Consider the following 25,800-nt stretch of genomic DNA (forward strand, 5'->3'; position numbering starts at 1 on the left):
TTGGGCAATAACCAGTGCTTCACCTCATCTTTGGAACAGATTTAAGAATAAGCAGGAATCTTCTTGACTAAAACAGCATGATTTCCAGCACGTATTTTCACAAAGACTCTCCAGAAAACACCTATAAATTCATGGAAATGTAGAGTGATCTGCAATTGTTTCTTCCTTCTACCATTGTAATTTTTGCCACTAACTCTGGACCCATTTGCACAACGTGACAGTAAAACAGAAGGAAGTTCCAAGTTTTAAGGGATACACCAAAATCTGTTAGAATAAGCATACTTCAGGCAAGGAAGATAATTCAGATCCCAATCTAGCAAAGCATTTAATAACTTCAGAAACTGTGTCCTTAATTCATTTATTATCCGTTCTATAGAAATTCACTACTTCTTGGAAGGTTGTAGTGAGCTAGAAAGCACAAGTAATTAAATATCAGAAATATCATGGAAGTACCTCTTCACAAGTAGCTATTTAACATCTTCTTCTTTCTGGAAAGTAGGAGCAAGCAGAAAAACCTCCAGATTATTTATTTGCATATTGCATCACTTTTTGTTGTATACTTGATGACCTTTAAATTGAGAGTATGGACTCAAATTCGATTTCACAAGTTGCATCAAATTTCAAGCTCACAAATTTTCAGCTAATTCTTGTACAATCATTTAATGATCAGAAGTAATTAAAGTAAATAAAAGATCAGATAAATGTGATTGAGTGGGTGAACTATTCCTAGGTTCTGTCAGGATGTCCTTTAACATTCCTATTCTATGCAGCCAGATATGTCTACAACGGATGCCAAAATTATAAAAGAAACAGTCACTCGAGGCTTAAGCTGCCGGCACTTCCTCAGTCCAATTAAAGGTTTGAAGTTCGATCAGGGGTGTTAATGATTGCATGTGACTGTAAATTGGTATGAAATGCCAGTGTGTAGAAAGAGGACAGCATATCACAGCAGCATAGAAGTTTGAAGCTAAGCCTTTTGTAATTCCACACTGAACCAGTGAGACTCCACTGCAGTCAGCAGTACTGTGTTGCACACAAAGCTAAGCAGCTTTAACTGGAGAAGCTCAGATACCAGCTAGAACAATTCTAGTGCTGGCTTCATCTGCTGGAGAACGACGTCTAAGCGAGCACTCAGGGACAGCCCGCACACTTCCTGAGTTTAAACCAGAGGCTAAGCAAGTTGGGAGATGCACCTGGTCACACTGGAGGTTGTGTCTTGAAAGACGCCATCTGAGAATTAGGAGGAGGAAGAACAGAAAGGTACATGAGGTTGGGAACAGCAACAGAGTAACTCTTTGGTTATCACAGTTCCAGATATTCAGCTGTGCATAAGGAAGCCTAGTTAGTTAGAAAAGGGAAGCTGGCATTAGGATGATTTAATGACTGTAGGTACTTGCAATGGCAAAGGAAATTCTGTAGAAGAAAAATTAATCCCTTGCTTATGTATTCCCATAGCACGAGTTGTTGCAGTAATAATTCTGAGAAAGACAGCAGATGTATTTTTTGTCATTTTATAGATACGCAGGATCTAGTCCTGTAGAATGAGGAGACCTGTTATGCAATGTTGAAAAACATGGATGCGGTCTGCAGAAGTTTGACCCACAGCAACAGATAATGCCTGATAAATAAGAGGCATTATAGGGAGACAGGAGCTCTCTATTTTTCTTTGGATAACATGCTTGTAGGAACTTGTAAACACAAAGGAACTGTACCAAAATTGTGACTTGTTATTTAAAGCCCAAGTAAGGCATCTATGGGAAAAGCCAAAGTATCTAGATCTCTCGAAGACTTCCACAGTCTCTGCAGAAGTCTACGAAATGAAGTCAAAAAAAGCTTTTTAAATAACATAGTATAAAATAAACTAGCTTAAACACAACAAATCATAGCATTGTACTTTAATTTTAATTCAAACATGGTCTGGACATTTTCACAGATTTATTTCAGCATTTCATTTTTTTCAACAGCCTCTTTTCCAGGTCGGATATTTTGATTTCTTTTCCTGTAGTCTGCAAGAGGACTTTATGCCTAGAAATATTAGCTAAAAAAGATTCTGTACTGTTCCATGTGTAACAGAGATAGCAGACAAAGCCTCAGCTATAAGAGGTGAATACATGCATATTTTGAATCCTTTTCAAAAATGATTTCTCCTTGTTAAGTTCTGGCCTTAACTTTAACTTGAATAACCTTTTATGTATTGACCTCGACGCCCTTTAAAAATACGTATAACAAGGTATCTCTCTGATTGTTGTCAGGGGAATATCTCATCTTATCTAACTTCTGCTCCAGGAGTCTATGACCTTACTGTAAGTTAACTTTAGTTCCTTCTCCTTTGTTTTTATTTCTTGTCAAAAGCTCAGTTAAAAAGCTCACGTAAATTATTCACATATAATTTGCTTAGAGCTCTTTTCTTCATTTATCTGTAATATTTTGTACTCAAATGGAAGATTTTACTGTCAGCCTGTATACTGAGTACTGATCTATAAAGAACTCTTAGCAACATTAATTTGGTTTTCTCAATCTCATCTGTTCCCTGCATTATTTTTTGAGATCTGTATTGTTAGGAGGCTTTTTGCAATTTAAGTTGGTCCTTATATTTCTGCTCTGAAGTGTACATGTACGCATTTAAAACTATTTGCTTTTCATTATAACAAAACCATTTGAACTATAAATAGTTTAATTTGGTTGGTACTTCTCAAGCACCAGGAAACGTAGGGGGAAAAATAGCTAATAGGCTGCAATAAAGTCAGCTTTTCTAGGTTATGCGGTTTCTTTACAGAATAATTTCCTTTTATTAACCATTTTTAAGTGCTACTTTTCTAAAATTTTCCATTTTTTTCCTTTCACTTTATCACTTTATTGACTTTAATTATTTTTTTTTGTGGCTTTTTTCTTTTTCCTTTTTTTTTTCAATCTCTGCTTACCATCATCAAACTGAGGAACTGGGGAACTCCTTCTTCCAGGCATCTAAAGACTTATGTACTTTATTTCCTTCTTTTTCAAGGTCAAGGTAAAACTAAGAGCATAAGACAGATCTCCATGGTCAATGTACATTGTTTATTGGAGGTAGTGCCTACTTGTTTTATGGATTTATTTTGTTTGTAATTAGGCAAGTATTTGTTTTGCACAAAGTCAAATCAATTTTGCTTTTTCATTTGAGCAAGCTAAAAAACCCCAGCATTCAACACAGTTGAAAAGCTTTATAGCCCGTTATGAAATACATGTCAGGATTGTAGATTTATATGTAAAACACACGTTAATTTACACATTGGTACCAGAAGTTATATAAATCAACATTTTCCACAATTTCTTCTAAAGCATTTCAGCTATGCTTGTAGACCTGGATTTGAATATATCTGAATTATAATGTAAACTCCGAATGGGACAATAACGGGAGAACGCCTCTGTGTTGTTTTGCTCCTGATGCATTTTTATTACATGTAGCTATTTATTTCTGCTTAGTGATGTGATCTCTAGTCTTAAAAGGAATTTAAAAGAATGGTGACTCTAAGAAAAATGGATTATGAAAATTCTGCTATGCCATTTTCTGGTTGTTTCACAAAATCTGAAGATGTGCATGTCAGAACAGAAAGAGAAAAGCAAGAAGATAAGAGAAGTATGCAATTTATGTCTACATATCCTCAATAGGCTGTATTTTGATTTCCCATTTTAGATTTGAGTTGTTAAAATACATATTTTTCATTAAAAAGAGCAATATTTAGTTACAGTATGTATGAAGAATGAAAAGCTTTCAAATTTGTTTTTCTACTGCATGTAGTAAACATGAGGCTAGTCTGGAGTTACAGGATTGGGAAAACAGGACGTGTTATAAATCTCTTCTACCTGTGTTACTAATTCAAAATGGCATGTGAATGTGTTGAAAACCTACATGGTTTTGCTTCTTGAAGCAGACTTGATATGCTCTTTGTATCAGAATTAACCCCTGGGTAACAGAAGGCCTCAAGGCAAACTTTTGACAGCAAACTGCATTTTAACTACTGCTAATCATCTGACTGAAAATGTTCTATAGTTAAAATAGCCTTGGCTATAGTTCTTCAAATAGCACTGCTATAATTACTTAGCATGTTTCACACACGGGCTCTCGCTCTCTCTCCAAGGCACTTGTTCAGTTTTATTGTTCTCTGTAGCTCATACAATATACAGATATAAAAGAATGAAGCAAGCCATGTGGGGATTAGCAGTGGGTTTAAGTGTTAATGCTTCGTAACACTCCATATTCTGAGAAATTCACATTAAAATTCTGAGAGTGGCATAAGCAGCGTGCAGAGTGTTTGAAGAAAGACACTGCTAAAGCAGGGGGCTGGGGAAGTTATCTAGAGGTGAAAAGTGCAGACAAGAAAGTATGTTCTGAGAAAAACTTTTGTATTATGACTGAAAAAGCTACATAAGGAATTCAGCTCCAGTAAGTAGAAGTACACTAAAGCTGTGTCTGATAATCCTTGTGTAAAGTATTTTTAATTATTTCTGCGATGTTCCTGATTTTTTTTTATTCTTTACTACTAGCAATTATGTTGTTGATATTGATTGTGGTCTGCAACTTTAAAGTGTAGGTTTATAACTGTGTAATGGCATGTCATATTTTTATTTATATTTCAGTTTTCACATTTGGAACTGATCGCGGTGGACACACTACTGATTCATGAAATTTTAAGAATGCCTGAAGTTGGTTTCTGCGCACTTCTGGTTTGCTTACCTCATGTTCTTAAATCTCTCCCTTACGACATCTGCTGTGACTTTCACTAATATTCCCATCAACAGAAAACCCCAAATTGAGATTCCAAAATCTGTCGGCTTTCCTTCATAAAGACTCATAAAAAGCAAGACGTTTCACTGTCCAGAGTCTCAAATTATTACTTACTATGTTGGTCTCTGATCCTGCTGCCAGAAGTTACTGACGTCTATACTAACTTTTGGGTTCTCATTTCCCTGAAAGGAGGTCAGAGTTAACTGTTCTTCATTTCACTCCACTAAAAAAAAATATTTTCTCAAAAGAACTTGCCTGTGCTACAGCAATCAGCAAGGTAGCTCACAGCAGATGGTAACACCAAAAGCTGATATCCATTACAGGAAAAATCAAAGAAAAACAAAATCATGAAGCAACGTATGACTTACTGGCTGATCCCCGCTTCCTTATTGTTCCAGACCAGGCTTTTTGGTTGACCCTCTGATGTGCTAATCCTCAGTGCTGAATTTTTCAGGACTGGAGGGAGTCAAAACTACCTTTTCTTTCAGCTCTTCAAGGAGAATTACCTCAATACAGTGTTGATAACATACAGGCAAGTATAAACCTGTTAGCAGATTTAGAAGACCCAGATTCTACCCACTTCTGGTAGCACTCTAATCACAAAGATCTAAAATAATGTTTCATTTTTATTTGACTGTCAGGCCGATACTTTACTGCTACTGTAAAATTATTTTGTGCTAGAAATTAGACATTTTTCTTTTCTGTGGTCATCCTAGAACATATTGTCTATTCTTTTCCATATCACCTGCAGTATGATCAAAAGACTGTTAAAAAACATTCTTCTTTTGCTGAAAGGTAGGAAGTGATCTTCCTTAGCTGTGTGTGAAAGTCATTAAGCACACCTGTTGTAAAGTAAAGTAGAGCAGACAGCACAAATGTAATCAGTTCACATTGCTCTGCTCTGGTCTGGCAGCTTGTTAAAAGCAAACTATTTTTGACTATATCATTAAATATTTTGGCCTCACTCGAGTCAGCAGTAAAACTCCTACTTGCTGGACCAGTATAAAAATGACATCAATAGGGACAATAGCTAATTGTCGTTGTGCCACAGTTTTATATATATATTTTTTTTTTATATACAAGGATTATTAGATACTGTAATTGCTCAAAAATAGGTGACGTGATTGTGTGGAAGTTCTGGAGTTGTACGCACAATGGAACCCACACCAATTAACCAAAAGGAATATTACTGAAAGATGAAGGTGTACGCTCCAGATTTTATACTGTCATCATAGAATAATGGCTGAGAGATTCAAAACTATCTCCAAAATTCTGTTCTCATTTATAAGGAGTGCTCTGGACAGTATTTCCAGATCGTTTGACATTTTTCCTCAACAGTGTCTGATTTAATTATGAATGCAAGTGTTTATCATCTAAAAATCTGACAATCACTTATATTTTATGATTATATAACACTGATATTTTCCATGTTCTGTGTTATTCGGTGCTGCCTTGTCAACTGATGTGACCTTTCCTCTTGACAGTCTGTGATTTAACTATGTATGCAAGTGATCACCATTTAAAATTTGGCAGTCACTGTGGTTTTGTTGTAGTATTATCCTATTTGCAGCAGTTCATATCATTAGTACTTTTCAGTCTGTTTTAATATGGAACACTTAAGTTAAAGCAGGAAAAGTATTCATTAAATGGAGCATCAGGGTTTTGTGTTTCAATCACTGAGCAAGACCAAAGAAATACTTTGGTTCTTCTTTTGGACCAAAGAATATCTTGGTTTTCCTGTTCAAGAAATTCATTTTGTTTTTAAATATACGTATCATTCTGTTTGAAGAAACTCTCGATATTAAAAAACGAAGTGGAAAGGCAGGTCTTTACAAAAAAAAGTAAGCTGAAGTTTTGGAATGTTGTACAAGGACTTTTTTTCAATACACAGTGACTGTCTCCTATTTAATTCCTTATGGAAGCAAAAACAGTTCCAAAGTTTGCCCAAACAGCTCATACTCTTTTCATTTACACCCTTCTAGAAGCCCTTTTTCTACTATCTAACACAATTCTATACTAAAAAATAAAACATTCTGTATATCAGATGACACAAGGTAACCTCACTTTGATTTTACGTACCTACCATTTACTCAGTCTGATCTGCCTCATTATTTAGCCTTTTAAAGGTAAAAGCTCTCTGGGACAGTCACTGAGCCTTGTTCATTCCTTTTGCCCTGGCCTGTTATGCTAAACAACGGAGAGTAAATCTGCCAACACTAGCATACCTGTTCTAAAGTTGCTTTTAACAAATCATGAAAGCATACAAACCTTAGAAAAACCTGGATTAAAATCTCAGTGACAATTTGTTTGACAAAACAAGGTTCTGGTTTAATATACAAAGCCTCCCTCCTTTCTGGTGTGCATATTGGCAAAAACCTGCACGTGCACAAGAGGAGCAGGTGGAAAACATGATAGCCCTGCAGTACACCTAATACTTTAATTTCATTATGTGCATCTGCATCTATTTTTTTTACATGGCTTTTGTCAGACTTCCTCTTTCAGGGAAAAAAAAAAAAAAAAAAGCATTGATATGAATGACTTAGCTCATTTAATCCGCCGCTTTGTGAAGAACAGATTTGCAAATTAGTTTGAACTGCATGTCCCTGAGGCAGCAAGGCAGGCAGGTGCTTCCATGTTGGGAGCTATTGAACTTCTCTGAACCCAGTTAGCTCACTTCTGGAATATATCCATGCTCTAATAGATATCAGAGCTGAAAGGGATCTATTTAAGTCATCTGTCCCTCTCCTTGCCAATCGTGTAGCTATCCCGTACAGCAGATACAACTGATCAAGCCTTGATTTTGAAGACCTGGGCCGTGTATGTTTCACTTTCTAATGAGAGGCTATTTCTCAGTTCCATTTTTCCTTGAAGCTTGTGTTAGATTTTATGTAGAACCTAAATGTTTTTTCCTTTCTTTTATGCTACTATATCTGACTATTTTACCATGCCTCCAGATTTGAAAATGATATCCCTTCTAAACTCAGTGGCAAAAGTCTCCTTGATTTAAAAATGACCAAGTCTTTGCCTTCAATTTAGTCCGCAAAGCGACTGCCTCCCCTTCGTGTATCAAATCCCACATCCAGAGAAATCAGCTTTCCTGATTGCTGGAAGAGTAGATAGGTCCTCCTACCAAAAAACTCTTGTAGTGTTGGGGATAGGTCTTTCCAGCCTAAGGACAGACACAACACTAAATTAAGATGATGATTTCTAAGATTTCTTATTTTACATTACATTTATTTAATGACAGGAATTTTTTTTTTATTTCAATCAATGATGATAGCCCTACAGGTGGTAGAAAAACAAAGCTCATTCTGTTAAACTGTACTCAAAATTTGCAAAATACTTTTTTTTTACTGAATTAATAATGTGGATTAAATATATGAATTAAATGATGCACTGTTAATGTGTTTGGCTATGAAGCAAAGTTATCAGTCTGTACAACATAAGCTGTTTCCAACAAATTGAAACTGCAGAAATTTGGAAAGACAGTGTTCACCTAAAAATTACATTTTTGAAGGGATTTGTTTATTTCAATTGTTTATCGAATGTTTTGAAATTACTATAGAAATGGGAGGACAAAACTCTGGGCTCAAATGTTGTGAGCACAAATTCACTGAAATCAGTAGGAGATAAAAATCACCAGCACTTCTGAAATAAATGTATATGTCTGTAATATGCTTCTATCTGTACATTAGACACTATGTTATACTTGGTCATCTTTGTTACCATATTTTCCACAGCTTTTTTGAAAATTATTTCTCACAGTGTCAGGGAAAAGAGGGGGAAAATTTCAAGTCCTCTTAAAAGGTATATGAAAGTTGTGGTCTGTGGTGCATAAACTCATTCTGTATATTTGTGGGTTTTGTTGTTTTGTTCTGTTTGTTTTTTCCTTTTTCCTCAATTCTATAGTTCCAAGGAAGGTCTCTTTAATGTTCTTTTTCTCCAGATTTATATAAGGAAGGGTAATCAAAAGGCAGCACCAGGTTTTTCATTTTTCTTGCTAACATAATTCGCACTTGATCCATTTTCTGAACTACAGATTTGAGGAGTTAATAGAGGAAGGATGGGCTGTATGCTGCGAACAAAAACATAGACTGAATCTTTATCTCCTATTTGGAATAAGTAAATATTTATTCACTACCAATTCACTCAGTGGTTTCAGCTGTTTGTAAAGTCAAATACAATCGGTGCCAAAAATAAGAATTGCTTCTTGAAAACTAATTCACCACTTTACGGATTTTAAATATGAACTTCATTTCATGACCATTTAAAAGTGTCTTTAAAAAGAAAAATGAAAAAAATGGCACATTTATGCCATTTGGGAGGCCACTTTCAAGAGGCTTACGACTTAGAAACCATTTGGCTCGGAAAGACCGCCACTTTACAAGCAGCTCTGGAGGCATTGTTGTAAAAGATTTAGTCAGCCAATACATTGCTAACTAAGTCAATTAGCATACCATTTCTTTGAAAAAATAGCGGACAGGGCAAACACAGCCTTCTTGCTTTCAGCTTCCAAGCAGAGGTCTGTTTAATAAAGGGCAACTATGTCAAAAATGTAGTCTGAAAAGTAACCCCAGTGTATTGACCACTCCCCCCATATTGGCAACATCCATTGAATTTTATGAAGATGCTTTCCATCCCAGTGTCTAGATCACTAATAAAGATGTTGAACAGTATTTTTCCCAGTATTGATCTCAGAAAAATACCATTAGCACTCAGCTGCTAGCTGGACTACGTGGAACTGATCACAACCATTTCCGCGTAGCAGTCTAACCAATTTTTCTTCTTGTATTCCATCCAGTCAATCCTTAGCTTGCCCAATTTGGCGATAATGGTATTATAGAAGACCGTGTTGAAAGCCTTCTTAAAATAAAGGTAAGCAACATCCACTACCATCTCCTCCTCCACTAAGCCATTTTGTCATAAGAGTGTTAGTCAGATGCAATTTTGCCTCAATAAATCTATGATGATTGTTCCGACTAACCTTTTTTTCTTCACGTGCCTATATCAGACTTCCATAAGGACTGAGGTGAAGCTGATCAATGTAAAGCTCTCCAGATCCTCCTCTCTTTTCTTTTTAAAAACGGACATGATGTTTGCGGTTTTGAATGAATGTGCCCTGATCACCATGACCTCTCAAAAATGATAGAGAGCAGCTTTTCAATGACACTAGCCACCTCCATCCACACTCTCAGATGCATCCTATTGATCTGTGGACTGTTTTATGTCTGATTGGCCTAAGCGTTCCCTAATTCTTTTTTCCCTTACTGTGAGTCATACTTCTGTCCCTTAGACTCTGCAACTTCCCTCAAGAAACTGGGAACCCTTAATTTTCCTTTTGATGCCTAAGTACTTATGAAAGCTCTTCATGTCCCTCTCCAGTTTCAACACCAACTAAGTTGTGGCTTTCCTAATTCCATTACTGCATTTCAAGGCTCCCAGATACCTTACTTGTACTTCCACACCTTGTACACTTTTCCTTTTTTTTTTTACCTTTGAGCTTGGCCAAGCAATTTCCTTTACAGCCAAGCTAGCCCTCTGCCACACCTCTCAACTTTCTGAACACTGAAATGAGCTTTGAAGTTCCTGAGATTTGAAGAGAGTCTCCTGAAAAATTAACAGATCTGTCCCATTTTCAATAAAAGTTTTGATTTGATAAAATTACATTTTTGATCCACCATTTATTGGGGAATTCCTTAAGTCTTTTCTTTTTCCAGAGGTTTATGAAGAGGGCCAGAGGAAAAGAGGAAGTGAATGAACCTCTAAACTAAACTAAACGTAGCACCTCCAGAAGTTTTATTCCATTAGACAAATATTAAAGAAAGCATAGAAGAGGACACACAGTTTAGGAGGGACACACAGGAGATCTCTAGTCCAAATTCCTGCTCAAAAGAGGATTAGCTATGAGGTCAGACCAGACTGCTCAGGGGCTTGATCCAGTTTGTTCTTCAAAACCTCCAAAGATGGAAGCTGCACAGCCTCTCTTGGAAGTCTGTTCCACTGCTTAACTATACTGACTGGAAGAAGATTGATTTCTTTACCACAGGTCTAAACCTGTCCTGTTTTAATTTTTATTTTTTGTTTCTTATCCTTATGACATGTACAGCTAGGAAGAGCCTGGATCTGTCTTCTCAGTGAAGACCTTGCAGATAGCAGAAGGCTGCTCTTAGATTCCCCACCCTGACCCTTTTTCTCTCTAGTGTGAACATTCAGCAACATGAAGCTCTTTTTCTACTATAGTAGCTCTATAAAATGTCTCTTTGTACATGAAACCAAGTTTATTTCATTCTTTCTCAACCGGTTCACTGTTTCTTTTGAAATTAGGCATCTTCTTTCTGAACTTTGTTATATAATAATCAGCCATAGGAAACAGAATAGAGAACAGGCACTTCCGTGAATGCTTCTCCCATCCAAAATTTCTCCTTGCAGAAAAGAGGAGACTGAACATGAGCATTTGTTATGACCTGGTATATATACTAATTATGGTTTAGTAATCAGTGATCCACCTGTATGTATGTATAGCAGTGCAATGCCAAGTGCTAAATTGAATTAACAATTATACAGCTGAACCTCCATGTTTCCACCATCAATGTATAGCATAAGAATGATATTACATGACCAATGCATCAGATATGTAATTTAACTGTTAATTATTATTTACTTTTTTAACTGGATCCAATGAAATTTGAAATATTTATTATTCTCATTATCAGAAAAAGGGGCTTATCTCATCATGAATTCTTCTAATGCAATCTAAACATTGCCTTAATGTTTTGTTGATTCTCTTATTTGCACTTCATTTAGAGTTTAGCATCTTCATCATTTAGCATCTTCAGTTAGAGCACAAGAAAGATTAGATAATTTTTCATAGCAGTAAGGCACCTTAAATCTGTATCTTGTAACCATTAACTAGTAATTATTATACAGTCAACAGCAGAGATTTAAAATCTTCTTTTAGATCACTTGATAGCTAGGGATCTCCTAAATTAATTGATGGATAGTGGCATAAATTCCCAGGAGAAGATGTTCCATTTCCTACTGTCCATGTTCTAAAACATGTATTTTTCAATAGCAAGGGCAGCGTTCCTCCAAGAAGTCTGTAAATGTTGGCACTTTCCTACATCAACTAAATTCTGTGAAAAAGAACAGTTTCGGATTATTAAAAACATGTTTTTTTCACATAATGCACTCTTTAGGGAGGGGGGGAAAAGCATCAGTTGACCTGTGGGATAATTGCCGGAGGTGACTTAGAAACTAAAGTTATATTCACATTTTAAGACAAAGTACAGTGTTGAAGAAACTTCCAGGGTGGAGTGCAGCTGATATGCAAGGAATGTATTCCACTGTAGTTCCCTAGGAGGAATAACCTGCAATCTTAGAGTCAGCAGATTCTAAGGTAGAATAAAACGGCATGAGAGTGGGGCAGTGTGAAGACACCGTAGCCAAACTCTGTGCATCAGTGCAGGGAATGGGAATTTATGCCACTAAGAATACTGATAAGCTGCATAGTTGTTACCCTGAGACAACATTTTCTTATTTTTTGTAAAAAGCATGCCCTTATGTTGAACTTTGTTCATTATAATGTCATTATAATACCAAAACACACCTCCATCCTAAAAGCTACCCACCTCCAAGGTGCGACCACCCCTCACTGAGTCTGCGCTCTGAATTTTTGCTAGTCTATACCTTTAAATGTGAAGCAAGGAAATTTTTCATCAATCATAACAAAGGTATGTATGACTAGAGTCACTCAAGCTCCACCTGAAAGATAAAAAGTAGTATAGAAATGGCTTAAGAATGAAGGGATGTTAGGGAAGATACCATTGCAGACAAGTCAGGAAGACACCATCATGAACCATCACTGACTTCTGGGACCAGACGACGGGGTGAGCCTCTCCTTCCCCCCACAGGGATGCCTATTGGGTGAGATTTGAATACTCAGCTAGCCCGAGTGCTTCCCAGGGAAACTTAGAAATCTCTATATAGAGTTGTTTTATGCTGCTATATTATTACTTGCACATGCTTTACAGACAGTATATTATCACCAGCAATCCAAAAGAATCTGCAATGCTGTTGCTTCAATAAACTGCACTATTCATTAATCTAGCCAGTCTCATTGAACGTGACCACGTTCCTTAAATCTGGCTGTGCTAGTCCATTAAACACGACCAGACCAAAAGTGCATCGCCCTATTGTGCGTCTGTAATTGTGGTAGTTCAATACGTTGAACGCGACTGGACCTATAGTGCCAAATTGGGCATCACTCAGAATCTAAGCCCAACCACCTCCAACACCTCTGACATCTGAGGACAAGCTGGAACGCAAGGGAGTTTATTTTCTGCCAAATTCCTTTACCCTTTAATGCAACATGACCCTAAGAAGTTGTCTTGTTGCATGTTTCTTTAAAATATCTAAAATCATGATGATCTGTTCCTGCACTGTATATTATTTTTGAGGAGAAGAGTCTGGGTTTTTTTGTGTTGGGTTTTTTTGGGTTTTTGGGGTTGGTTTTTTTTTTTGGGAGGGGGAGGCGGGAGCGCAGCAAGGGTAGTGTTTGTTTTTCTCCTGTGTTTTTTTTTCTGGGTTTTACAGATGGAAGTTGAGTGGACAAATCAGGAGAGGAATTAATCATGAGAAAATTAATACGTGCACAGATGTTATTGCTTCATTTAAGTTTTTTTTAAAAACGTATGTATTTTATGCAATATACATTATACACATATATGTGTATATATATAACATTTACTTGTTATGATTAAAAAGCTGGTTATTACCTGAACATCCAGACAGGCAGCCAGTTGGTAGCCATTTGCAAAAATGCTGCCATAGCTGCTAAAAAAAAGACCCCTCTAAAAATCCGGCCCCGAAAGATTTCAAGTGTGAAGATTTGTGTCATTAGGACATCAAAAGAAAGCTGAAGTGGCTTCTAAAAATCATTAAATACCCACCCATTGACTCACAGGTAAAAGTTTATAGTGAGTATTACTTTCATAATAAGATGAACAATTCAGTTCTATTTGAAAATTCCTGTTAACATTTAGGTGACTAGGCAAAAGAAACTCAGCACATCACTTTTATGGACAGATATTAACCTTCACAGATCACTGAGTAAATCTAGATTCTATAATTAAGTGTGTTTGCTAAAAACAAAGACTCCAAGCTGCTTTCAGATGACTCAGCAGAAATGTATTTTTTAATGGCACTATATTGATCTTAACTGTATATCCTTCAAGAAAATCTATGTGTCAGGAAGCTTTGACCTGAATTTTCAATGACAGCAGAAAAATTATTTTCTTTTTTGTGCTCCCAGGTTTAGAAAGAGCTTTAGCAGGGCATCTTAGGGTTTACAAGATAAAATAATAAAGCCAGTGGTAAAGCAGCATTTCAAATGTTGCTGCGATGATTGAAAAACACATTCCAAACTCCTGGAAAGCACCTTAAACATTTCATATAATGAATGTATTGGATATGGACATATTTTATAAACAGAGATATGTTATAAAGTAAAAGAAAGAAGAAAAGAGAATGAAATCAGAGCTAGGAATTTTACTTTCTTTTTTTAAATTCTGATTACTAGATAACATTTATATGGTAATCTACAAAATAAACATGGGCTTTTTAATATGTAAAGTATGACTAACACCACACAGGGAAAATTATCTGGATTCATTGAAATAAAAATAATAATAATACTTCTGCAACCACAAGCATTAAAACAAAGACAAGAGAAAGTGAGATCAGATATTTAAATAAAATGGAAGCACGTTACTATTAATTATAAAAAATAACGCATGAATTAAAAATCGCTATATCAGAATATATGCAGCTTGCTGGAAGCACAAACAGCCTTAATGTCATCTAAGAATGAAAAGCACTATCTTCAAATAATCAGAATTTAACTTCAATTTGCTGTTCTTTTTCATTAGCTCATTTTAGAAATTAAGAGACATGAAACCACACCTGTCTCTGGGAGGAAGTCCATATGCTTTTAAAAGTTGACTCACTCAGCGTTCAGTATATGACACAAGTACTACAAATTGCTTACACGTCATCTGGACACTTCAGGTGTGTTGAGATGTGGCCTGTTCGAGAATCACTATGGCAATTATGAACGTAGCACGTCTCCATGCTAAGATACAGGAGGAACTGAAGGCTAGGAAAGTGTTTTCCGGAACCTTATTTGTAGAGCATTTTCAAGCTAGCCATTTGACTCCATCTTGATTTAATCCTGGACATCAAATCCCGCACCTATTAATTCCCAGAAATTTTACTACATAGATTCAGCATTTATGTTAAACAGAAGTCATTTGGAATTCCCAAACTAGGTGCTCTGTTCCTCTAGTTTCCAAAGATGCCTATCACTGGTACGTATAAAGGATGCCTAGCAAACACCAACTATTGAGCTCATCCCAAAACACAGCAGTCACTGCTACTTGAAAATAATGTATGCAAGAAACACCATTGGTTCACTGTTCCTGTGTTTTACAGGGCATCTGCTGAGGCAGTGGGCTCCACTTCCCTCAAAACCTGAGGGCTTCAAAAACACAGCTAATGTCTTCCTCACTGACAACTGGCTAGACAAAGCGGACACGACTATCATTACTGAATTTGTACCAAGAATTCAAGGTTAATAGAATCACAGAATAAATTAGGTTGGAAAAGACCCTTAAGATCATTGAGTCCAAACATAAACCTAACACTGACAAGTCCACCATTAAACTATGGCCCTAAACACCATGTCTACACGTCTTATAAATACTTCCATGGATGGTGACTCAACCATTTCCCTGGGCAGCCTCTTCCAGTGCTTGACAACCCTTTCACTGAAGACATTTTTCCTAATATCCATCCTAGACTTCCCCTGGTGCAACGTGAGGCCATTTCCTCGTCCTATCACTTGTTACTTGGGAAAAGAGACTGACCCCCACCTTGCTACAACCTCCTGTTATGTAGTTGTAGAGAGTGACAGTGTCTCCCCTCAGCCTCCTTTTCTCCAGACTAAACAACCCCAGTTCCCTCAGCCGCTCCTCATAAGACTTGTTTTCTAGACCCCTCACCAGCTTTGTTGCCCTTCTTTGGACATGCTCTGACATCTCAATGTTTTTCTTGCCATGAGGGGCCTAAAACTGAACACAGTACTCGAGGTGCGGCCTCAGCAGTGCCGAGTACAGGGGATGATCACTTCCCTAGCCCTGCTGGCCTCACTATTTCTGATACAAGCCAGGAGACTACTGGCCTTCTTGGACACCTGGACACACTGACAAGTCACATTCAGCCGGATGAATGAGACAAGAGAAAGGAGGAAGACAGCAAGAAGGAACAAAGCTTTAGTCCTATAAAGAAGAGTGAAGGGGGTATCTATACATCTCTGATGTATAAACATTTTTCGGCCTTTTGACACAACTAACTAGTCATTATATCCATATCCTTATCTTCCAGATTGTTAAATTCATCTGTAATTAATAAAAATTCAATGCTATTATAGTTTTAAACACATCATTTGACATACTGATGTACATTCTGTAAGCTTCTTTCATTTAAAGAAAAAAAAAACCCAACATACAAAATCTCACTTATCTTCATGCATTGAATCCTACCTCAAACCAGCCATTAAAACTGATTTAAATCATTATTATTTTCATCAAATCAAAACTGATTTTATGGCAGCCTGAGCTAATTATGCCAGCAAAAAGCCATCTTTAATTTACCTTAATAAAATGACTACAGAAACAAAGGTGCATTTTCAGGTACTCAGCCATATTAAATGATTATTTTTTTTCTTTCCCCCCATGTTTAATGTCAAGGGACAACCGGCACTGAAAGATATGGTGTGCTGAGATCAGAGAGATCTGGCTACACTGAGCATAACCCATCCTCTAGGTTACAATCAGTAGTCAAAAATGGAAGAATCATTTCAAGTGTTTCTCCTTGATCCTGGTTCTCTCCATCATGTGTTACTGTTGTACCCTGCTATCTAGCATCTGGTTAGTGTCTCAGTAGACATCCACACTTAAGATTTGGATAAATTAGCAATGCAAAGAAAGTATATAAATAGCTTCAGTCCTGTATCCAAAAATTCCAGGCAACGATCCAAAAACATTCAGTGGAGGATGTCACTAGAGATTTCCAAGACAGACTATGGATACATCATTTCATTTGGAAAAACAGTAACATCTTTCTGCATTCTAGCTCATAGCAAAAATTTTGCTTACAATTCAACAATGCTTAAATAAAGAAGTTTCAAATGAATTTAAAAAATACCCTACAGTGTGCACTGGTTGAATTTTTAGAGCAGCCAAGATATCCACAGCATTACTGTAACACCCTTTTCATTAAGGTAGGAAAGCTGAAAAATAAAACCTTAACCCAATTAAAAAAAAAAATAAAAACCCTACTCTGTATATTATGGTGAGTATGTTTACATTGAGTGTTTAACAGTAACACTTTTTTTCATTTACTTATTTACTATAAGATCTATTAGGTGGAATTGAAAGTGTATATATTACTGAACAAAATTATAAGATTGCATTTCATTTTTTTTGGTTCTGAAAGTGGAAGGCTTAACTGTATACAAACATTTTTCCTATCTGAACCCAGTCAGATTTCTGATAATAGAAATACCCTATGGGTTCTAACCAGGGGTTCATCTAACCCAGTCTTCTCTCTCCAAGAGTATCAAGGGTACTGTGTTTAGGAACAGTATACAACTTTGGCTGCTATCTGCAGTCTACTCATTTTGTACTTTTATCAGTATCAGGAATTCTTGTATTATGAATGTAAGAAGGCATTTCTGACACAGACAGACATTTCTAAACCACTTCCATCTAAAAATAGACCATTAGGCATGAGCATCTGCTTTCTACTTTTTAAACCAAGTTTTAGTCCATAAAAGAACCTTTTATCGATTAATGTGGAAATTCAGTTTCTTCGGTAGGCTGTCATGTGGAACTGAGTCAAAGGAGTTTTGAAAATATATTAGGTCCACAGGATTCCCTTCATAAACATGCTTATCTGCCATAATAGTCTTCAACAGATTACCGAGACAGGATTTTCTATTACAGAAGACATACTGACACGTTCACAAAGACTGTGTTTACCTGGGTCATCAGTGATTTCACTGTGTTATAAACTCTGCCACGTTAATAGACTTTTTGACTGACGGTTCCCAGGATATCCTCTAGAGCCCTTTAGGTCTACAGGAGTTAAATGGGGAACCCACCAGTTCTCTGCCACGGTTCTTGTGATGTTTCTACCACCTTACCTAGCAATTCTGTGGGTTCACAGCTGAAACACTGCGATGACTGATCTCTGCATTTAGTGAATTAATGGGTTACAATTTACCTATCTGATCTAAAGTTTCCTGCATGCTTACTTCCAACTGATTTCACTCTTTCAATCTATCTGCTAAAGAGAATGTGTGAAGCATCAGATCCTCCCAAAATAATCACTGAATTCATTGGACTTATCCTTTATAACTTTATCACCTTGAGTGTCTCTGCTATATGTTCTGCAGTTCCTTTACCACTTTTGTTTTTCCTTTCATTTTAATGGGCAATATATTTGTAGAATTAGGCTTTTTGAATTAATATGATTCTTTTCTCCCAGTGCGGTTCTGGTAAAAAGGAATTTAAATCACCACGAAACATAATATCTAAGGAATACTTCCCCCCCACACTCCCCCCCGATAGTTTTTCAGGCCTTTCATAAAATTATGGAACAATTATCTAGATTATCTACATCTTTCTCATTTTGAAGTATGCTGAAGATGATAAAAAATACCAAAAAAGCACATGTTATTCTGTCGATTTGTTATATGTAATAAAGTATTTTGAGGCTGTTGATCAGAGTTCAACTACTTTCATTATTTAAAAAAAAAAGAATATGAAAACAACATTGTCTGAAAATTATTTTAAAAGATATAATTTATCAATTCAGTTTAAACCATGTCTTTATATGTTTGACATAACAGTGAACCATTAAAAAATATACAAATTAATTCTATTTGAAACCCTTTTCTATTAAGTAATGATTAAAAGTGGACCCACAATATAGGAAAATATAATTATTGCTCTTTAAAATTTCAAATCATTTTCCAATAAATCTGACTATGTCAACCAGTTAAATATATCAGTTATGTTTTATAAAAGACATTATTTACTCAAGACTGGAATGTCTTTCATATTGCCGTAAGACCTTCAGAATATTCAAAGGCTGAGTTGAATTAAATACATATTTTGGGGGGTCCCTGAATCTGAGGAACTTAAGACTGTACTAGCCATTCATTCAAGAGACAAGAGTTCAAATATGTTGACACAGTTAAAAAGGGGTTTTTTGCTTTTACTGAAAATTATGTGTTAGGATAGAAAATTGTGATCCAAGAAAAAACACATATAAATCCTCAGACATGAGAAGGAAGTCAAAGGAAACTGAAACATCCCCTTAACACAGCAGAATAAATGATAAATAAATACCTCGACTAAATTAGAAGAGAAGGAAATACTTTAATTCTGATGGACAGAATTATGTTGGAGTCTACAACTAATCCTATGCAGCCTCCTTGAAATTAAATGCAAATTTCTATACAGATATCCCAATGAGGTTTTGTATCTGCATAACTTTAGAAGTCAGTGAACATGTCAGCTTCGTGGAGGCTATCAGAATATTTTCAGAATATTTTCTCTAATTTGGTGTCTGAATTTCTCCTTCTTCCCAAAATGTGAAAATCTGAACCCGAAGTATTAGAGCAGAAAACTCTTAATCTTTTATTTAGAATGGACTTTAAAATTTGTTGTTGGTTGTGTTCATTGTTTTTTTCTTCTGTGGAAAAAAAAAAAATGAAGGCAATTTAAAACCCCCTAGCAAGTTAGAGTTTAGTTCTAGAATACTCCTAAACTATCCAGCAGGACCATAAAAAGTATAAAGGGTGACAAAAAGCCATTCTTTTGTGTAGGGTTGTGAAGGCAGAACATAAAGGGACAAGAAATTGGCAGAGTATAAGCTTAACCCAAATAAACTACATCAGTCAGTCCTAACAGATTACTTTAAATTTCAGTAAACTCAAACCCATTAATTTAATTTAAGGCATTGGGAGAGGCAACTTCTCCTTAAGTGAATGAAGTGATCCTACCTAGAATGTTGTCATTGTAGCTGTAATATAAAATTAAAAAAATAAAAAGTAAAAAAAAAACAAAAAACCTCAACAAAGTGATGTACCTCATCCTGCATCAAATGAAAGCTATGCACTGAAGAAGGTTTCATCCACTGCACTGTTAACTTCACTTACACAGCTGCGAAAGGATTCATTGAACTCTTCATCCAAAGATGCTGGTTACTCTTACAGCGGAGAAAGTTGGTTTTTTTTCTAATTGTTTTTAAATAGTCTTGCATATATTAATTCAGGGTACCAGAGGCTTCTTAACTTATGTATTCCTTTATTGCTAGTCCTGCTAACAATTTTGTGAAACATAAAAACCAAAAAAGCAGATATTTAAATAGTAAAAGGGAGTGTTGATTTAATATATATAAAGAATACTTCTCAATTTCCACCAAATAAAAAATTGATTCATCTCACTGTTTTTAAACAATTGTGAAACAAGAAGTAGGCCGTCATAATGATTGTATTACGTGCAAGGAATATCCTAATACATGAATAATGATTGACGAAAACCAAACAATTTACATCAGATATACATGATCAGAAAATCAAAAAGGTAAAAGACAGAAATAAGACCTTTACCAGGACATTTTTCATTCCTGCTGGGCATAGCATGAAACACAAAGATACAGTCCAGAAGCTGAAACTGTTTATTCTGGAAAAAATATTATGGCCAAAAATTAATTTTTAAATTTACAGGTGCCTCGGGTCTGTGACTCTGAGTAATTTATTACTTACCAGATTCAATCTTTTTCACCCCTTTTTTCATATAGTACCCTTTGACACGTTTAGATAGAAGCCAAAGTTCCTGGTCAGAAATTACTCCCTGCATAGATAGCTTGCAATGTCTCTGTGTCTTCTTCCAGGATGAAACATGGTGGTTAATCTAGCTAATAAAAGCAGGAGACTGAAAAGCAAATCATAGAGAGAGTGGACACCACAACAGTCAAGAGCTCAGCTGTTCAGCCAGTTTTCACATTCCACAAAAGTGGAATGGAGGGGGAGAATCACCTCTCACCACCTGCTGGCCATGCTTCTTTTGATGCAGCCCAGGATACAGTTGACTTTCTGAGCTCCAAGTGCACGTTACCGGCTCATATCTAATTTTTCATCTACTAACATCCCGAAATCCTTCTCTGCAGGGCTGCTCTCAATCCATCCAACCCCCAGTCTGTACTGATACTGGTGATTTCCTCGATCCAGGTGCAGGACCTTGCACTTTGCCTTGTTGTACTGCATGAGCTTCACATTGGTCCACTCCTCAAACCTGTCAAGGTCCCTCTAGATGGCATCCCTTCCCTCTAGCATATCAACCACATCACTCAGCTTGGTGTCATCAGCAAACTTGCCGAGGGTGCACTCGAACCCACTGTCTATGTCATTGATGCAGACACTGAACAGTAGTGGTCCCAATATGTAACCCTGAGAGATTCTGCTTGTTACTAATTTCCATTTGGACACTGAGCTGTTGATTGCAACTCTGGATGTGGCCATCCAGCCAATTCCTTATCTATTAAACAGTCCATCCATAAAACCTGTATCTCTCCAATTTAGAAACAAGGATGTTGTATGGGACCATGTCAAAGGCCTTAAAGAAGATACTGTCTATCCTTCTCTCATTCTTGCTGATGCTGCACAGCCTGCTGACTTCCTCCTATAACTCCTTCACTTGGTGACACAGCTCTTCAGCAACAGCAGAGCAACTGGAGACCAGGCACTCCCTGCAGCCTGCAACTTGCAGAGCTGTATCTATCACCCAAAGCTCTGTCTGGGTCAAAGACCCTGCCCTGGCAGGGACAGCTGCTCTAACAACTGCTGAGAAATGTGCCCTGTGGTGCATCACTACCATTCCTTTGCAGATTTTGCTATCTTTGCTAGTGAATTAGCTAGAAATTCCCATGAAATCTTAAAAGATTTTGGTTGACCTACATCACTGGTTTTTGATGAAAAATGTAGGACACTTTTTCTCATATTTTTAACACTCCTTTTTTGAGAGCTTCCCTAGTGAACTATAATAAAAATATTTACAGAAGGTTTACATTTCCTGAAGATTTATGCTGAAGAGAACTCCTCCATCAGACCTAAGCTTATTTAAGCTTTTCACCAAAAATGTCCTGGGGGTTTCTATTATTTTTAAATATACTTCAAAGCTTTTAAGCCAAACTTTAAACTGTACTCTAGTTGTACAAGTATTTTTTGAAAAACTTGTCATGTTTAAGTTCTGATTATTTCATTCTACCATTTTTTCAATGCTTGACAAACAGAAAAGCTGTGTCATTACATGTGAAATGAAGACATGATCAACACTGATGTTCATATTTGATACAAAGGAGGAGTTACGTAGAGTGAAATTCACTTAATCTTGTTCTAGAACTTTTAAATGTAGCCTACTCATTCTCTGAAGTTCTTCAATAAAGGCCAGAGGTGTATTTTACATTCTGAACAAGCCACTATGGGCTAAAAAAGAACTGACACCCAAGGGTAAGCTTGCTCAAATAGGGCAAGAAAAATAAGTCAGAAGAAGATAAAAAGATAGAAGGTGGAGTACACCATTTAGAATTATATACCTTTCAGGCACAAACTTAGTAAAAGTCATGTTTTTTACTCAGTAAAAAAAGCAATGCAAAAAATTAGAATAAAAACATACAAATTACCACTGAAATGTTATTCAGATTTTATTGAGACAATGGAAAAATGGTGTTATAGGTTAATAAATGTATGGAATTGAAGAAGTGAATTGCATTGTATGTACTGTAGAATCTCTACAGCTTTTTATCTAACATCCCGCCGGGTCTAGTGGGAGGTGTCCCTGCCCATGGCAGGGGCGTTGGAACTAGATGATCTTTAAGGTCCCTTCCAACCTGAACCATTCTGTGATTCTGTCATTCTATGATCTGATGGAAAGCATATGCTATTGGAGCTATATTATCAGTGACTGTGGTGACAGACAGTCAAATGCTCAGAAAAATCAGGAGACTGTAAGGACACAAATAAAAGAGTAATGCAAGCTTTAAATCACTCTTCAAAAAACAGATGTGTCCAAACAAATGCAAAACAAAGAGAATCAGGTTGTTAAATACAACACAACGAGCTTGCAAAAAATGATTTTCAAAAGAATAAGTCCTTGAAGAGAAATTTATTAAAGGTAAGCATACCTTCAGATTGAACCCTGTACAAAGCTTTTGCTCTGTGATCTCAAAACTGCACACAGATTAAGCAATGTACATAGAAGAATAACCGGGTGTCTGAAGAATGTAATACTTCCTGTAGGAGAGCAGACAAAAAGACTACTGTGATTCTGTGATTCTTCAGTGTGGTGGTGCAGCCCTCCACCCCCTTCAGGCCACTCAGCACTTGGCGTAATCTCCCTCCCAGCCTGGGCCGCAGAACACCACAATGGACCACACATAACAGAATGGTATAACATGAAAGAAAAGTAGAGAACAACAGACCAGAACACAATCACGTGCCTAGTCCTCATGGGTCCTACCATTTGAAGATAATAACTATAATCGATCACTCCTGACACCATATGGATTGTGGCCACAGAGTGGGGGATCTAGCAAGCTCTGGGGTTGCGTAACTATCGTCCAAGCTGGGACGGAGTGGAAAAGTACCTGACAAAAATCAATTGTCTTGGATCCTATAAGTAGCAATTCTAGTAAGGACCCTTTGAGCTCTTCTGGATCGCAGCGGGCTGTGGCCAGTAACGCCCCTGAGTTGAGATACCTCTCAGGCTGACACCTCAAGGCCAGGGCAAGAGAAGATCCTTCTCAAGCCTCAACTACATTGAGGAACAACGATGCACCATGAGTATTTACCCTAAATCTGAGAAAGGGAAATTTTAGCTATAGGCTAGCCTCTCTCTCTCATCCACCTCTCCACCTATATGTTGTGAGATACACATTAGCTTTATGGATGTGGATGCCCTTCTGTCCATCCATTAATGTGTAGGACCTAAAAGCAGCACCTTTCAGCTTGCTAGCATTGCCTGCTAACATGAAATTCCAGATCGGAGATCTGTGTGTGTGTGCATGCGCACTTATATGCATTGCTTAGAGATATATATCTCTATATATATAAAAGTATTAATATGTGATTTGTACCCTTACTCATACGTGTGTGTATATATATATAGAGATAGAGATTCCGGATGCCTTCTACTAAGTTAGTGTGAATCTTCCCATCTTCGAGTCTGTAACTAAGTCGCTGTTCAATTATTTTGTTTACTCACTTTGTAAACCCCTAAACCGGTTAATGATTATGTACTGCTAAAATTCAACCTCTCAATCTACCTTACATAATTAACAAATTTTGAATAGCTGCTAAATCATAACCGTGTCAAATATTTTCATCCACGACATTCAGTCTGAAGAAGAGAATACTGAAATACTCGATATAACCTGGAGAAGTAGGCATTTCTCTTACCAGCAAGACCCAATGAAACTATCAAGCATGTTAAACAAGAATAAATATTTAGTCATGGATGCTTTATAGAACGTGTTGCTATGGCATGATGCATAAGACTGAACTCTGTATAGAGGAGTGATTCATTAAAGAGTATGAAGCGTGACTGTTTAAGTGCAGCTTTCTTCAGGAAGGTATTTGCTCTTGCACTCTGTTTCTTCACATTTACTGCTACAGATGTAGAAGCTATTACCAAAGAGGATATCAATTAGTTTAACCCTTTCTTCAGATTTTGATGGTTTTTGCAAGACTATTTGCATTTCAACATTCAGAATTGCACCAGAATGCACATTAGTTAGTTAAAAGCCATGGGAATTTACAAATTTAATTTAGCTACCATATTTTCATAAGAAAATGTTCCATAAAAGCAAAACAGCTGAAAATGGTGCTATTATATGTACACAGACAAATATAACATGTAACCGAAATAATAAAATTCAAGGACCTAGAAATTCAGAAATACAACATGTATTTTGAAGGAAATATCCTCACTTGTGGACATGTACTTTTCCAGTAACAGCCTATTTAATTCTCTGTCCCTTCTTCCACTGAGGAATATTAAATTCTCTTAAGCGCAATATTTTTCCCACAAACAAAGAAACTTAAATAATCATGACCGGTAACAAAAATGCTATTTGCTTTATTTAAGTCCCATTATTGCCTTCATCATCTATAGATTTTTTTCACTGAACAACTTTTAATCTTCTTCATAGTCACCAAGAGAAAGACAAATATTGCAAGACTAGTCCTCTATATTATGTCAATATTGTGTCATTCAATTCTGTATTCATCAAACCTATTTGTTCTAGTGCAAATCTGAGCATTAAAGTTACAAAAAGCAATTAATTATGTTTTCCTGACTGAGAACAGCCCATTAACTTTTCTATTTAACATTGATTTGAAGACCTCTGTGTTATGTTAACCCTTACATTTTATTTGTCCTGTATTATAAATGATGTTCACATAATTTTATTGAGTCTTTCTACAATCTGAAGGGCAAGAACTCTATTATAAAACATGTCCAGAAATGTGCAATAAAAGTGCAAGATAATTACTGAAATAGTAATTATTCAAGAAACATTACCCTGGAAGATTTAAAATTAAAATGACCTTAGTAACAGGCCAAATGTTCGCTCATATAAATAAGTCACAAGTATGTATTTCTGAATAACCCTTCGTAGTGGTAGGCTGCTTTTTCCCTCTTTAAACATTCTCTCTTAAATCAAAGTGAATAAAATTAAAAGGAAATCCCTGAAAAGAATGAGGCTATTATCAGTCATTGAGCTCATCTGAGTTCATTGGGGACAACAAATAATGCTATCTAATTAATTAGGATGACAGCAAACTGTGTGACACATTTCTTATGGCTGGCTGGTTTAACATTCTAAACCCTCTTGTTGATTAGAACTTGCATGTT

Source organism: Rissa tridactyla, chromosome 5 (assembly GCF_028500815.1).
Source record: "Rissa tridactyla isolate bRisTri1 chromosome 5, bRisTri1.patW.cur.20221130, whole genome shotgun sequence".
NCBI lineage: Eukaryota > Metazoa > Chordata > Aves > Charadriiformes > Laridae > Rissa > Rissa tridactyla.